The sequence below is a fragment of the Zingiber officinale genome, chromosome 8A (assembly GCF_018446385.1).
Source record: "Zingiber officinale cultivar Zhangliang chromosome 8A, Zo_v1.1, whole genome shotgun sequence".
Taxonomy (NCBI): domain Eukaryota; kingdom Viridiplantae; phylum Streptophyta; class Magnoliopsida; order Zingiberales; family Zingiberaceae; genus Zingiber; species Zingiber officinale.
In genome coordinates, this window is record NC_056000.1 from 101,844,304 (window position 1) to 101,861,655 (window position 17,352).

The 17,352-nt window shown below is 34.2% G+C and overlaps 2 pseudogenes; both read left to right on the forward strand.

Annotated features, from left to right (window-relative positions):
• The first annotated feature begins 1,289 nt into the window (after positions 1-1,289).
• Positions 1,290-1,434, forward strand: LOC122013059 (annotated as a pseudogene).
• Position 1,435: 1 nt separating this feature from the next.
• On the forward strand, positions 1,436-1,612 carry LOC122013074 (annotated as a pseudogene).
• The last annotated feature ends 15,740 nt before the right edge of the window (positions 1,613-17,352 follow it).

Consider the following 17,352-nt stretch of genomic DNA (forward strand, 5'->3'; position numbering starts at 1 on the left):
TTTCCAAATATTTTTATGGACTTTTAGAACTTGAAATAGGGAAAATTGGGTCGTTACAAATGCAATACTAATGATAAGTCTTTTACATCCAAAATTAAATACACACTACACTCAAAATATTAAATTTTAGAACTAATAAAGTCTTGTAAAATAATTAAAATATAAAGTTAACAATAAGAATAATTACCAATTTGTGTTAGCATTGATTATTTTATGGACAATCTGTCGAGATAAGTTTCATGATTCACAGGGAACCACTTGGGGAATTGATCTAGCATCCAAGAATAGCAAACTATATGTAGCATCCAAAATCACTTATTTAATTAAAGAAATTTATTGAGTTAAATTGTAATTTAATTAGAATTCAGATTTATTTAATTAAGGGAATTTATTAGATTAATTATAATTTAATTAGAATTCAGATCTATTTAACTTATTAGATTTATTAGATTAATTATATTTTAATTATAATTTATTTAATTAAGAAAATTTATTTGATTATTTCAGATTTAATTAAGAATTTATTTATTTTAAATAGATGTAGTTAGTTAGATTTAATTAATTAAGTTAGCTTATATTTATGGAATTTGAATATAAATATATAGAATTTAATTAAAAACTAAATGTGTATATAAAAATTTATATAATCCATGTATATAAAATTTTATATAAATTTATATGACTTAGTAAATATATAAAAATTTATATAACCCAATATATAATAAATTTTTATTATGGGACAATACTTAGAAATTAAAACTATTTTCTATAGGTCAAGTACATCTAGAAGTATATAAAATTATAAAAATATTAGAGTCTACCATACTAAAAAAAATAAAAGTAGGGGCAATACTTAAAAATTAAAATTATTTTATTAAGAATATGTCCCCTTTATTAGCTAATTTTAGTAAAGCTCAAAATAAAACTACGTTAATATTCAATTTTCTTTTCATATCGAAAATAATTTTAAGGTTTATTAGTACTTTTTATAAACACATCAATTAGGACTCTATAGTTCAAGACTCAGCTGTGGTATATTATTGAAAAATTTTCTTATTAATCAATCAGTGATTTAGAGTTCAAGACTCAGCTACAGCGTATTATTGGAAAATTTTCTCATTAATCAATCAGAAATCTAGAGCTCGAGACTTAGCTGTGGTGGATTATTGAGAGTTTTCTCATTAATAAATTAGAAATCTAAAGTTCTCTTTAGTCCCACATCTTATAATTGGCAATATCGTGAGCAGAGAAACTTCTTTAAATACATTCGGTTGGCGATGTTAGAAAGTATATTTTTTTTGACTTTTTGGCTAAGATCAAGTATGATATTAAATTAATTTTTTATAAGAGGGGAGTCTATTATAGTAGCTTGATACTGGGATTCTCAGGTGTCACCCAAGCATTACATTATTATATGGGTCTGACGCACCCTTACCCAATTTATGGGCAGCCTTTTGCTTAAGATTAAGTGTAGTATTTATTCTTATCAGATTAATATCTGATATAAAGAATTAAATTAATATTTTTATGATGGAGAGTACATTATCCGCATGGGTTCATATATTATTTTACACAGTCAAAGCCACTTATAGCTTTGGTGGGGCAACTGCCCCAACTCAATTTTTTAGTAACCCTAGAAGTATATAAAATTATAACAATATTTGAGTCTTGTCCTACTAAAAAAAATAAAAGTTGAGGCAATACTTAAAAACTAAATCTATTTTCTATTGGTCAAGTACCTTGATACCAACTTGTAACACCCCACCCTCCTCACTACTGGTCTGTGAGGGCGGAGGGCTACTGGACTACTAACTTTACTTAACTATCCTTGTTCACATGTTGATAGAAATTCCTAAAACTCTCGGAGAACTCACAACATACAATTAACTAGCAGCGGAAGACTAAATGACTCATCTAATACATTCTACTCAACTCTTTGTTAATAAATTCTTATGCTAAATCCCAAGGCTTCTATAGTCCAGGCATCACACATCCATCTGCACCTCCTTGTCGCATTCCTTTGCTATAACTTTTCCTTTCCTCTTTAAGTATATAAAATTATAAAAATATTAGAGTCCACTAAAAAAAATAAAAGTAGTGGCAATACTTAAAAAATAAAACTATTTTATAAAAAATCTATCCCCTTTACTAACTAATTTTGGATAAGCCCAAAATGAAATTATGTTAATGTTCTTTTTTCTTTTTATGCCGAAAATAATTTCAAGGTTTATTAGTAATTTCAACAAACACATCAATCAGGGATCTAGAATTCAAGACTCAGTTGCGATATATTATTAGGAATTATTCTCATTAATCAATCAGTGATTTAGAGTTTGAGACTCAGCTGTGGCGTATTATTGGGAATTTTCTCATTAATTAAATAGGGATCTAGAGTTTGAGACTCAACTGTAGCGTATTATTAAGAATTTTCTCATTAATCAATTAGAAATCAAGAGTTTTTTTTTAGTTTCACATCTTATAATTGGAAACACTCCGAGCAGAGAAGCTTCTATTAATACCTTTGGGTGGTGATGTTTGAAAGCATACTTTTCTTGATTTGTTGGCTAAGATCAAGTATTAAATTAATTTTTTTTATAAGAGAGAGAGTCTATTACAGTAGCTTCCTGCTGGGATATTTGGGCATCACCCTAACATTACATTATTATATGGGTCTAGTGCACCCTTACCCAATTTATAGTTGGTATTTTAGCTAAGATTAAGTGCGGTATTGGTTTTTATCGGTTTAATATATGATATAAAAAATTAAATTAACTAGTCTAGTTCCTGCACGCGTTCATATATTATTTTACACACACAACCAAGGACGGAGCCATGTATAGCTTTGGTGGGGCAACAGTCCCACCTCAATTTTTTCTAAGTACTCCTAGAAGTATATAAAATTATAAAAATATTAAAGTCTTGCCCCACTAAAAAAATAAAAGTAGGGGCAATACTTAAAAATTAAAACTATTTTCTATTTCCCTCAGATCTCTCCCTGCATTACCCCATCTGGTATAAGGGGCCTAGCTCACACAATGTGTGTGCACAATCTCTAGTATGAATATAAATTTTTATGACTTAGTATAATAAAATTTATATGACTTAGTAGATAAAATTTAGACAAAGTCCTAAGCTCTATCTCTTTAAAACCCAATTGCTTATTTAAGAATAATTTAGATTTAATTATGAATTTATTAATCAATTATATTAAGAAGATAGTAGGATATAAATATGTATAAAATTATTAGAGACTTATAAAATTTTATATCTAATCAATATAGAAGTCAAGTATTAAATTTATATTGTGTACATAAAATTAAATAAAGGATTAATATAGCTATATACATAATGTGTATAACATATAAAATATATAAGACTTAGCATTTATAAAATCTATCTAGTATGAAAATTTACATGATTTAGTCTATAAGATTTAGAACAAGTCCTAATACCCTCACCTTTTATAAAACCCTCACATAAAACTCGATCGGATCTTTTTGATTTCCGCCGACCCTAAGCCCCTCACCCTCACCAAGTTCCACTGGTTCCATAGCTCCAAGGGAAGACAAGAAGTGGGAGTAATAGCTAAAGATTCAAAGGCATGTTCCCTACCTTGTTAATGCTCTAGTTAGTCTCTATAGTTTGTGAATTTCGGGTACCATGGTTTGATGTTCTTGGTTATCTTTGGGAGCATGATACTCTCTCTTTAAGTTCTTTTCCTAAGCTTCAAATGGTTTACACGAATAGGGGATTTCAGATTTCTTGAAGGGATAGTTTCCTCACTAAATTTTAAAGGTTGCTCATCATTCTTCTACTTTACAAGTTTGTGCATGTTCTTTGTCTTCGATATGCTTTAAATCTATCTTATAACATGTAAAATTAAGGGACCTGTATGGAGAATATTTTTGGGGAATTCATTCGTATTTAATGTCATTTAATTTCTAGTGAAAATGTTAGGTTCCTTCATACTTCATGAAATTGGAACATTGTTTGTTGTTTTAACATCTCATGTAAAATACAGTACCCAAATAATAATTAAATAATAAGATTATTTGAGAAATAATCTTATTAGATTTTTTAAGAATTTTTAGAAATTCTATGGAATTTAAACGGAGCCCGTATGACATGTTTAAGGGGATGAATTTATAGGCTAAGAGAAAGCCTGTTTGGAATAACCATTTAAGTGAGAGTTGATTGGAGAATTAACTTAGGGTTTAATTAAATTTAACCTAAGTATATAATATGTCATGCCCTATGTTTTGGCCGAGCCCTTTCTTCTTGAGTCCTCATCTCTGCCCTCCTCTTCGACTCCACTGCCCGACGCCACACTGCTCGACTGACGATGCGCCACTGCCGGTGACCTTGCCATCCTGGAAGAGGCTATGTTGGGTTGCTATTGCTGATCTTCTCTCTTCGGGTCATGGATAGAAGCTGAGCATCCGAGTCTTGCTGTTGGTTGTGCCCTAACTTCTCGATGTTGATGACTGATGATGGTGTGAACATCACCGACGGTTCCTGTTCGACCTTGAGCAAGGAGCCCTTGGATCTCTCGATCACCGTCGACTATTGCCCCTTTCTTCTCGATATGATCTCATTGAGGGTGCGACTGATCAGCACCAATAACCACCTGATCTCTCCTTTCTCCACCTGATTGCATCACCCTCTTCACTAGGACAACTTAGCAGTAACCAGTGTTGCACTCACCCGGGGCAGCCACCACTCTTGTCCCCAATTGGTTGCTGGTCATTGTCCAGAGGCTACCTAATACCTGCTTCGACCACTCTTTGGCCACAAGATCCAGTGTCGGATCTCTCTTCTCCATCCGACAAGAAGCCGAACACTAGCTGGGCATCACGCTATGGTCTCTACTATTCTGACAAGACCAAGAGTTTAATTGAAGGTAAGATCTCTAGTTTAAGAGGATTATTGATTATTAATTAGCTTTAATTTCTAATGTAGAGTATTTATTGTGGGATTGGGATGATTGGATTTGGTAGATCCATTTCCGCGTTGTTTAAGGCATTAGATTGATTGAGAAACAGATTTAATAGATGATTAATGGATTGGTTTATGCATAGATCTAATGCAATTTAATTGTGGAAGAATTATGAATATTCTAATATAGTTGTGATGGTTTATGGGTTGAGACTAGTCGGTTCTATTGAGATGAATTATGTATGCTTGGTGCATGATAGATTGCAGTTAATGGGATTATGATTGGGAAGATTTTAAAGGATTCATGGATTAGATTAATTGAAGTTGATCATTAAATTAAGATTAATTAATGATCGGTTGGATTAGGGGTTTCCCTATCTGTTTGAGCCTTGAAGTCTAGCTAATTATTGTAGATGTGACTAGCTAAATTCTACATCACGTGATTGTAGGACTTTGATTCGAGACGGACATTTCGACATGGGATTGTTTAACATGATCGACAGATAAAGTCGGGTACTTCCTGCTTTATTTCTTTAGTTCTTTGACCATAGTGCATGAACTATATCTTTGGATAATTGCTGTATTTACCTTGACTCTACTCATATTTTTCCTGTGCTTGATGCCTATCCACTCGATCTTTGAGCTACTCATTTATATGTCTATATAGTCTCACATTGCTATCTATGATACTTAGCAGATACTAGATACCGTGCTTACTTGCTTTGACGATTGTTTATTCATGTATCTTATTGAGCATGCGGGTTTCATGTAGCATACCTGATTGCTGTTTATATATATATGATAACTGTTACATTTTACGCATCATGTCATTGCATGCATGCCAGTGACCATGTCTCCCTTGTAGTTGAGAGGGTTGTTGGCCATGGTTGCATGCTCGGCCACTCATGGGTAGTGGTAACTGGAGCAGATGTCGCTTGTCCTGTCGTACCCCCACTCACTCACTCAGGGGTAGTGATAGCTGCAGTTGTTGGCAGCAGGGACCCCCATCACAGACGTAGCTAGTTAGCTACTATGCAACTGTCCTCTCGGCCACTCGAGAGTAGTGGTAGCTGGAGTGGTGTATAGTCTGTCACTAACCCGACCTCTTGACCATACAGTGGTCATGGTATAGAGGGGTGGGCGGGAGTGACCATCCGTGCATATGTTGTTATTGTTATACTTACTTATGTTGTTGGCTATTTACTTATGCAGTTCTCTTGTTATATTCATGTGAAATGCTTATATATGTTGAGTTATATACCTGTTGTTTATATTTAGACACTGACTTACTTATTAGTAATATATATATATATATATACCTCACATGTTATCCTTGTAGTTATAAGTAGTAGTACTATAGCAGATCTATACTATTCTTGACCTTACTAGCCTAGGATATAGTTTCAGGTATGGGTATTTATTATGATATCACTGTAGTATCTGCTATTTTTCCTACGAGACTGTATACCTTTGTATCTCTAGCTCTTTATTATGTTCATACACTATCTGTCTATTACCTGCTGAATCTTAGTACTCACCATCCCGTAAACTGATTTATTTCTCCAAGTAGCAGGTAAAGGATTTTTGGAGTCACCTGGAGATCCTGTCCGCTAGTCCCATGTCACATCAACCGACTTCTATCGTTATTTCTTTCACTCACATTATTGGTTTTGTATTTGTATTTGTATTATGTACCTTCTGTATGGTTTTCTGGACTTGTGGTGTCCTTTATTTTGGTTATGAACTTGTTGTGTCAAGTCGGGTTGACTCACAGTTAGTTGTATTATTTTTATGTTTTGCTTATATCTTCCGCCATGTTTTTAGTACAACCGTGTGGGCTACTTACTATACAACCGTGTGATTATGTTCTTTTTGTTCCAGCCGTGTGATCTATGTATATAACTGCATGGTTGTATTTTATATCCAACCGTGTGGGCTATTGTTAGCTTGTGAGTAGCCTTGGGAAATCTATATTGGTTTCATTTGTCATTGCTATAGGGGAGGTGTTGCCCGATTTTCGTTGGACAACCTTACTCTTGGGGCGTGACATCTCAGGTAGTTTCTTTATTCTTTTGATGCATATAATGCCCCTTAAAATTAGAGAACTCATGGTTATTATATGGGTAACATTTAGGATAATTAAATATGAATTTAATGTCATTTAATTGCTGGTAAAAATGTTAGGTTCCTTCATACTTCATGAAATCAGAACATTATTTGTTGTTTTAACATTTCATGTAGTTTCTTTATTCTTTTAATACATATCATGACTCTTAAAATTAGAGAACTCATGGTTACTATACGGATAATATTTAGATGAATTGAATATGAATTTAATATCATTTAATTGCTGGTGAAAATGTTAGGTTCCTTCCCTACTTCATGAAATTGGAACATTGTTTGCTGTTTTAACATTTCATGTAGTTTCTTTATTCTTTAGATGCATATAATGACCCTAAAATTAGAGAACTTATGGTTACTATATGGAGAACATTTAGGTGGATTAAATAAGAATTTAATGTCATTTAATTGCTGGTGAAAATGTTAGGTTCCTTCATATTTTATGAAATCAGAACATTGCTTGTTGTTTTAACATTTCATATAATTTATTTATTTTTTTGATGCATATAATGACCCTTAAAATTAGAGAACCCATGGTTACTGTATGGATAACATTTAGGTGAATTAAATATGAATTTAATGTCATTTAATTGTTGGTTAAAATGTTAGGTTCCTTCATACTTCACGAAATCGGAACATTGTTTGTTGTTTTAACATTTCATGTAGTCTCTTCATTCTTTTGATGCATATAATGACTCTTAAAATTAGAGAACTCAGGGTTACTATATGGAGAACATTTAGGTGAATTAAATCTAAATTTAATGTCATTAATCCTTTGTGCTTCATTAAATCAGATCCTTATTTGTAGGTTTAACATTTTATGTAGTTTCTTTATTTTATTGATGCATACAATGACTCTTAAAATTATGGAAATCATGGTTACTGTATAGAGAACATTTTAGGATGTCTCATCAGAATATAAGGTCCCTCTAATACTATAAAAATATGTGGGGGTCTTCATATTCTTTGTAGTAAGGCCATTGAATGATGTTATTGGTATGCTAGTTGTTTAATATCACATGTCATAGCTTAAATTTCAATTTGTATCATGATAAATGTTAAGAAATCAATAACCTTATTAACTCATTTATGGGATGCAAGTTAATCATGTCTTTTCTTTACAATCATGTTTAGGTCCTTATATTGACTTTCTGTTAGAAGTGACACTTTCCTTGGTGCTCTAGGGGGGTTGTATAATTTGTAGGTTTCATATTTAATAGCTCCTCATGCTCTTTTATATTTAAGAAGGTGATACCATGCTAGCTCCTATAAATTTGTAAGTTTCAGAATTTGCTTAGTGTGTTTGTGCTTACTTTTGCTTCACATCATGATAGTTTAGTAGGCTATAGGTATGATATGAATTTGCATGCTTACGTTTAAGTTTATGATTATGCCATGTCTAAGTTGCTATGCATGCTCATGCTATGTTGATGCACAAGTCTATGCTTAAGCTTATGATATGAATTTGCATGCTTACATTTAGGTTTACGATTATACTATGTCTAAGTTACAATGCATGCTGATCATTCTACATTGATGCACAAGTCTATTCTTAGGCTTATGTTATGAATTTTCACTCTTGTGCTTAAGTTTATATTCATGATCTACTTATGCCTGATTATGATACCTTAAGGTGTTAGAGGTAAATTACGGAATTCTAGGTTTAGGTATATGTTTATGTTTCTTCCTACATCTTATCATGATAACATTTATAGGTTACATGTTAAGTTTATGAATCATTAGAATTAAACATGCTATGAAGATAATGATAGTAATGATAAAGATTTAATGTGGATATTGTGAGGAAAAAGACCCTATAGGGAGTCTATTTATGAGAAAAGGCCCTAGAGGGGGCCTAATATCAGATAAGTTGATTGTAACAAAGTCATAATGATAATGATAAAGATTTAATGAGGATACCATGAGAGAAAAGGCCCCAGAGGGTGTTGGTTGCTATTCGGAATACCGTCCTAGTTCCCCTGTACAAAAATTTGTACAAGCATATAACAATCCTAGCTACCCATGTGCTCTACTGAAGTTAAATTTGGATTGCAAACGATGCTTAACATTATTAATCCAAATTGTCCTTCAGAAGTTAAACTTGGATTGGAAACGATACTTAACATTTTTACTCCAAGTTTAATCGATGTGATCTTCCTAAGTTAAACCATATTACAGAAGTTATCAAATATCTATTTCAAAGATCGGCTTTCAAGTTAAACATGACGAGGCACTAGACTTTCTTGGGTATGAGATCATCTACCACTTCCTAGACAAACTCTCTCAAAGAAATCGGATATTTAACTTCTTACAGTAAACTAGGTTTAACCACAGAGACCTCAATAGAAACACATTATCGAAACATGAAATCAAAAAATAAAATCGATAACAAAAACAATAACTTAAAACCGATAACCTCTTGTGTTTGGTTTTCAAGATCTATATAAAAGATGAACTAGTTATGATGCGGAAACTAATAACTAGTTATACCATTTTTAGCTTATAGACCTCTTGATCGTCTACTGTATTCCTCTCATTCTCTTGGACGTCGTGTGAGCGACGATCTTCCAAGATGAAATCCACCCAAGATTCTTCCTTTACTTCCAAGATCCGACCACCAACTAACCTCCAAGGGATGCTAGACAAGAGAGCTTCCTTCTCTCTTCTTCTCCTTCAAGCAACTGACCACCAAGAGATCACCAAACTAGATGCCGCCAGCCACCAAGGAAGAAAACAAAAGGAGAAGTGAAAAGGAAGAGGGCCGACCACTAAAGGATTGGAAGAGAGAAATAGAAGATGTGTTATCTCATGAGGCACCCCTTCATCTCTTTTATAATCCTTGGTCTTGGCAAAAAATGAAAGTTCTAAACATAATTAAAACATCCTTATATTCCTTGCTAATGACTAAAAAGGAAAATTTTAAAACAAAAAATTAAAACTTCCTTTAATGCTTGTCATGGCCGACCCTATACTTGTGCTCCAAAAAAGGAAAGTTTTAAACATAAAGTTAAAACTTCCTTATTTGTTTCTCGTAAGAAATTAAAAAATTTCACTTTTAAATCCCTTGTTGGTTATAAAAGAAAAATTTTATAAATTAAAATCTCTCTTTTAAAACATGTGGATGGTTACAAAAAAGGAAAGTTTTATCAAAAATTAAAATCTTCCTTTTAACTACACATAAGGAAAGATATCAAACCTCTCTCTTAATCCTTTGTAGAAAGTTATAAAAGGAAAGATTTTAAAATTTAAAAACTCCCTTTTAAAACCATGGCTTCCACAAAAGGAAAGGTTTTAAAATTTAAAATACCCTTTTATTTTAATGTGGTCGACCACTTAGCTTGGGCTCCAAGCTTGGCCGGCCATAAACTTGGCTCCACTCTTTGGCTTGGCTGACCCTAGCTTGGGCTCCAAGCTTAGCTTGGCCAGCCACAACAAGATGGGTAAGAAGCTTGACTTTAAGTGGATATAAGACTTTATAAATAAGAGGCTACAACAGGGACTGAGAGGAGGAATTGGTTTTGGTCTCCCGATAACCTTGAGCTTCCCGTGTTTGCCCCGAACACCCAACTCAAGTTCATCAATAATAACTCATACCACTAAAGAGTTATTATTGCACTACCGCACCAATCCCATATTACAATATGGGCTCCTTCTTATCATGAGTGCGTTAGTCTCCCTGTGTTTAAGATATCGAATGACCACTAATTAAATAAATTACTGACAACTCACTTAATTAATATCTAGCTCCAAAAGTAGTACCACTCAACCTTATTGTCATGTTAGACTAAGTCCATCTGCAGGGTTTACATGACAATCCTTATGAGCTCCTCAAGGAGACATCATCAACCTAGATTACTAGGACACAGTTTCATTCTATAATCAACAACACACCATATAAATAATATTATTTCCCAACTTATCGAGCCTATTGATTTAACAGACTAAATCTCACCCTTTGATAAATTAAAAAAAATAAATATTAAGTATACGCATTTGTTATTATATCATGATTAAGAGTACATACTTCTATAATAACAGAGGTTTTTTTCTTTTATGTAGTCAGTATAAAAAGAAATTACCTTAAATGGTCCTACTCAATACACTCATAGTGTACTAGTGTAATTTTATAGTCAAGATAAACTAATACCAAATTATACTACAACCACTCTAATGGTTTGCCCCATTCCATCTTGGTTGTGAGCTACTATTTATAATTTATAAGGAACTGATAACATGATCTTCTGTGTGTCTCCTCACATCATGTTATCTACAATATAAATTAAATGGACAACTACACTTAGCATAAATGTAGACTTTTGACCAATGTGATTCTTATTTCAAAATAAATGTTAATACAAAAAGCTGGACTTTTAGTATACATCCTAATAATCTCTTACTTATACTAAAAGACTATGCTGCCATAAATGCTGCCATACATCTGATTCCCATCCCCTCAACATGTCGATCAAAAGCTTTAATTGGAAGGGCCTTAGTGAAAGGATCTGTCAGGTTATCTGCTGATGCAATCTTGGCGGCAACAACTTCTCCTCGCTTTACGATGTCTCGTATCAGGTGGTACTTGCGCTCAATGTGTTATGGGCTTGTGGTTACTTCGAGTTTGCTACTACACCACTATTATCACAATAAATTGTGATGATTTTGGGCAAACCAGGAATCACATCTAAGTCCATTAAAAAGTTCCTGAGTCATACAACTTCTTTGGCTGCCTTAGAGGCTGCCACATACTCAGCTTCCATGGTTGAGTCTGAAACGTATTTCTGTTTAACACTCCTCTATGCTATGACTCTACCTCCTAAAGTAAACACATAACCTGAGGTAGACTTACTATTGCCCCTATCTGATTGAAAGTCAGAATCCGTGTAACACACAGGGAGCAAATCATTTGCTTGGTAAACCAGCATATAATCTCTAGTCCTTCTCAGGTACTTTAATATATGCTTTACGGTAGTCCAATGTCCCTGTCATGGATTACTTTGATATCTGCTAACCATGCCCATGACAAAACAGATATCCGGTCTTGTGCGTAATATTGTATACATTAGGTTTCCTACAACTGAAGCATAAGGAACTGCCTTCATTTCCTCTATCTCTTTTGATGTCTTAGGAAACATCTCTTTAGATAAAGATACTCCATACCAAAAAGGTAGAAATCCTTTCTTGGAGTCTTGCATGTTAAAACGAGCTAGGATAGTATCGATATATGAAGCTTGGGATAAGTACAACATTCTTTTCTTGCGATCCTTTATTACTTTGATCGCGAGAATATGTCCGCATTCTCCCAAGTCCTTCATATCGAATTGCTTGGACAACCATACTCTTACTTCTGACAACACTTTAACATTATTGCCAACTATCAAAATGTCATCTACATATAGTACAAGAAATACCACCACGTTTCCATCACACTTCTTATATACACAAGACTTATCTAGACATTGAATAAATCTATAAGACTGAATTACTTCATTAAACCGGATGTTCCAAGATCTTGAATCTTGCTTCAGTCCATAAATAGACCGATTGAGCTTACATACAAGATGCTAATTACCCTTTGCAATAAATCCTCTGGTTCCTTCATATGGATGTTTTCTTCAAGACTTCCATTAAGGAAAGCTGTCTTGACATCCATTTGCCAACCTTATAATCCATATGAGCAGCAATAAATAAAAGTATCCGGATAGACTTAAGCATAGCTACCGGCGAAAAGGTTTCCTTATAATCGATTCTCTCTTTCTGAGTATACCCCTTCACAACAAATCTTGCTTTGAAGGTTTCCACCTTCCTGTCTATCCCTTTTTTCTTTTGTAGATCCATTTACATCCAATAGCTTTTATACCATTTGATGGTTCTACTAGCTCCCAAACTTTGATGGAATACATAGATTCTATTTCTGAATTCATTGCTTTTTGCCAAGATGCTTTATCTTGGAGTGCTTCGTCATATGTTCGGGGATCAGGTTCATGTTTACTTGGGATCAAGTCCAAAAACTCTCCCAAAAATATGAATCTTTCAGGTTGCCTAACAACCCTCCCACTACGACGAGGCACTGCCTGTAGTTGTGTATCATTTGTGATACGTGTTGTAGTTTCTTGTGATATTTCATCTTGTACTGTTGGTACTAAAGTAGACGTGTACTCTCTCATTTCTTCTAGAATAATTTCACTCATGGGCTTGTGGTTTATTACACAGTCCTCTTCTAAAAATCGGGTATTGGTGCTAACAATGACCTTCTGATCTTTAGGACTATAAAATAAACCACCTTTAATTCCTTTAGGATAACCTATAAACATGCGAACTTCTGTACGAGATTCCAACTTACAGCATCTCCCTTCAGCACATGTGTTGGACTACCCCAAATCCGAATATGACTCAAACTAGGCTTACGCCCATTCCATAATTCCGTGGGAGTAGAGGGTACTGATTTAGAAGGTACCAAGTTCAAGAATGTACACTGCTATTTCTAAAGTATCTCCCCAGAACGAATTTGGTAATTTTGAATAACTCATCATCGATCTAACCATTTCCATAAGAGTCTTATTCCTTCGTTCTGCCACACCATTCTATTGGGGTGTACCAGGTGTAGACAATTGGGATTGAATCCCAACCTCTGATAAGTAATTCCTAAACTCTCTTGAGAGGTACTCGCCACCACGATCAGACCGTAGTGTCTTGATACTTTTACTATGACGTTTCTCCACATTAGCATTGTACTCTTTGATCTTATCAAAGCACTCAGACTTGTGGCGCATCTAGTAAATATACCCATATCTCGAATATTTATTTATAAAAGAGATAAAATATTCGAAACCACCTCTCTCCTGGATAGTCATAGGTCCACACAAATCAGAATGAACCAATTCTAACACATCTTTTGCTCTATACCCCTTGACCTTAAAAGGTCTCTTGGTCATTTTTCGTTCTAAGCAAGATTCACAGGTTGGAAAGTTTTTCAACACTAATGAACCCAAGACTCCATCGACTATCAGCCTTTGAATCCTACTCAAGTTAATATGACCAAGTTTTAGATGCCAAAGATATGTTTGGTTCATTTTTGAAGGTTCCTTTCTCTTATTAGAATTAGAGGATGTGTTATTAATTTTCATTTATTGCTTTGTGGGAGTTATTGGATTTAGAGTATACAAATTGTTAACTAATGTACCAGAACAGATAACTACCCTATTTTTCTTGATAACCACTTTGTCATCAAAAGAAACAGTATATCCATCCAAAAATAGTTTAGAAATTGAAATTAAATTCTTTCTAAAACTTTGTATATAAAGACAATTTCTTAAAATCAAAGTTCTATTTCTATCAAATGATAAGTAAACATCTCCCACTGCAACAGCCGCCACTTTCGTACCATTGCCCATGTAGACGATTATTTCTCCTTCATATAGTCGACGTGTTTCCTGGAACCCCTACAATGAATTGCAGACATGATCAGTGGCTCCTGTATCTACAGACCACGTACTGGTAGATAACACCGCTAAACATGTTTCAACTATAAGAGAATAAAATATACCTTTATTGTTCTCTTTCCTACGAGGATAGTCCACCTTCCAATATCCAAACTGCTTGCAAATGAAGCACTTGACCTTCAGCTTCTTCACTCCTGCTTTTAGTCCAATACCTAGAGATCTATTTACTTTCTTTGCTGAGCCAGCTTATTTCTTCTTCTTCTTACCTTTCTACTTAGAAGTAGAAACATTTTCAGCAAAGTGAATTTGAGAATTATGACAAAATAACCCTTCTGCTGCCTAAAGTTCTGTCAGTAGTTCCGTCAATGAATAAATCCTTTTATTTATATTGTAGTTCAGGCGGAACTGCTCAAAACTTTTGGGTAACGTTTGGAGAATAATATCGACCTGGGTTTTCCCATCGATTTCAGCTCCAAGGATTTGTATCTCATTCAAGTAAGCCATCATTTTGAGGATATGATCCCTTACGGGTGTTCCCTCTAACATGGTGGCTGCCATTAAGTTTCTCATAGCCTCTTGCCTAGCAGCCTGATTCTGGTGTCTAAATAGTTCCTTGAGATTGTACATAATGTTATAGGTAGTAGGCATGGACTGATGTTGATGTTGCAACACATTTGACATAGAAGCCAAAATGTAACACCGCGCCATCTCATCTGCCTTGACCCATTTCTTATGATACTCAATCTCCTCTTCATTAGAGTCACTATTAGGCTCATTAGGGCAGATCTCTAACAGTACAAACTTATAGCCTTCAGCAGTTAGGACAATGCTCAGGTTTCTTTTCCAATCTATGTAATTTGGACCAGTAAGTTTGTTCTCTTTCAGAATACTAGCAAGTGAGTTGAAAGTCATCCTAAGAATCACAAAATAAGTTTTGGTCAAAACTTAAGAATTTAGAATAATATTGATTCCTCAAACAATATCATTTAAATTCATCAACATCTCAAAACACCGTGAATTTTCTATGCTACGATAGTGTGGACGTATAAAAATTCAAATATTTGTAAGAGGAGATTTTACCCATTAATTTTATTTTTGTCAACCTAACTTTATGACAAATAAAATTAATAGTTGGTATTCCTTCGGTCACACAAATAATAGTAGTAACTCCGATGGGGAGGATACTATTAAATGTGATTAAGTGTATACCATTACTTGATACTTAGTCTATTAAATAGGATTGCGCCCCTTCAGATGGAGAAGATCACACGCTCCTAAATAAATTCCTATAATCATCCATAAAGGAAGTTTGATCTAGTGATCTGCAAACAAACTCATCCGATGTGGAGGAAGGCACTCAAAGCCAACGCGCAAGTTTGTTTGAATCACTTACAAACTAGTAATGGAGACCGTGGAATTTATTTATGAATCCCTCTCCCACTTAGTTATTTAAGATGAGGATTTTAACATGCACACACACAAATCACAACAAATAAAAGTAATAAATATGGAAAAATAATTTTCCGACTATTATGGCCTCTTCCATCACTGTCCTCCGTATGCTGCCAACCCTAGCAGTCGTCAAACCTAGCCGCTAGCCCTAGGGCTCATGTCATCGCGCCCATCGAGCTTCCTTTTTTTCTACGCCTCTGGTCCTCAAATAGCACCACGCCTCGCAAGGATACGATCCGCAACAAAAATTAAATTTTACATATATCGATCCTATATTCCACAAAGGAATGTACATAAAGTCTAGATCAAACAAAATGTAAAATCCTAAAACTAATACAACTCCTGATGTAATTAATAAATATAATCATGCACACACATAAAATGCCTTGACATGTCCGAGGGTTCAATTACACACAATCACAATAGGCCATAATAGTTGGATCCTGCAACCATAGAGTTAATCTATTTGCACATCCTACTATTATCCTGCCTAAAATATGTATGACATGTGCATAATTAAACTAAAAACCAAACATATAGAGGTGTAACCTAGCTCTGATACCAATTATTGGTTGCTACTCGGAATACCATCCTAGTTTCCCTGTACAAAAATTTGTACAAGCATAGAACTATCCTAGCTACCCATGTGCTCTATTGAAGTTAAATTTGGATTGCAAATGATGCTTAACATTATTAATCCAAATTGTCCTTCAGAAGTTAAATTTGGATTGGAAACGATACTTAACATTTTTTACTCCAAGTTTAACTGATGTGATCTTCCTAAGTTAAACCATATTACAGAAGTTATCAAATATCTATTTTAAAGATCGACTTCTAGGTTAAACATGGCGAGGCACTAGGCCTTCTTGGGTATGGGATCATCTACCACTTCCTAGATAAAGCCTCACAAAGAAATCAGATATTTAACTTCTTACAGTAAACTAGGTTTAACTACAGAGACCTCAATAGAAACACATTATCGAAACATGAAATCAAAAAATAAAATCAATAATAAAAATGATAACTTAAAATCAATAACTTCTTGTGTTTGGTTTTCAAGATTTATACAAAAGATGAACTAGTTATGATGCGGAAACTAATAACTAGTTATACCTTTTGTAGATTATAGACCTCTTGATCTTCTGATGTATTTCTCTCATTCTCTTGGACGTTATGTGGGCAACAATCTTCCAAGATGAAATCCACCCAAGCTTCTTCCTTTACTTCCAAGATCCGGCCACCAACTAATCTCCAAGGGATGCTAGACAAGAGAGCTTCCTTTTCTTCTTCTTCTCCTTCAAGCAACCAGCCACCAAGAGATCACCACACTAGATGCCGCCGGCCACCAAGGAAGAAAACAAAAGGAGAAGAGAAAAGGAAGAGGGCCGACCACCAAAGGATTGGA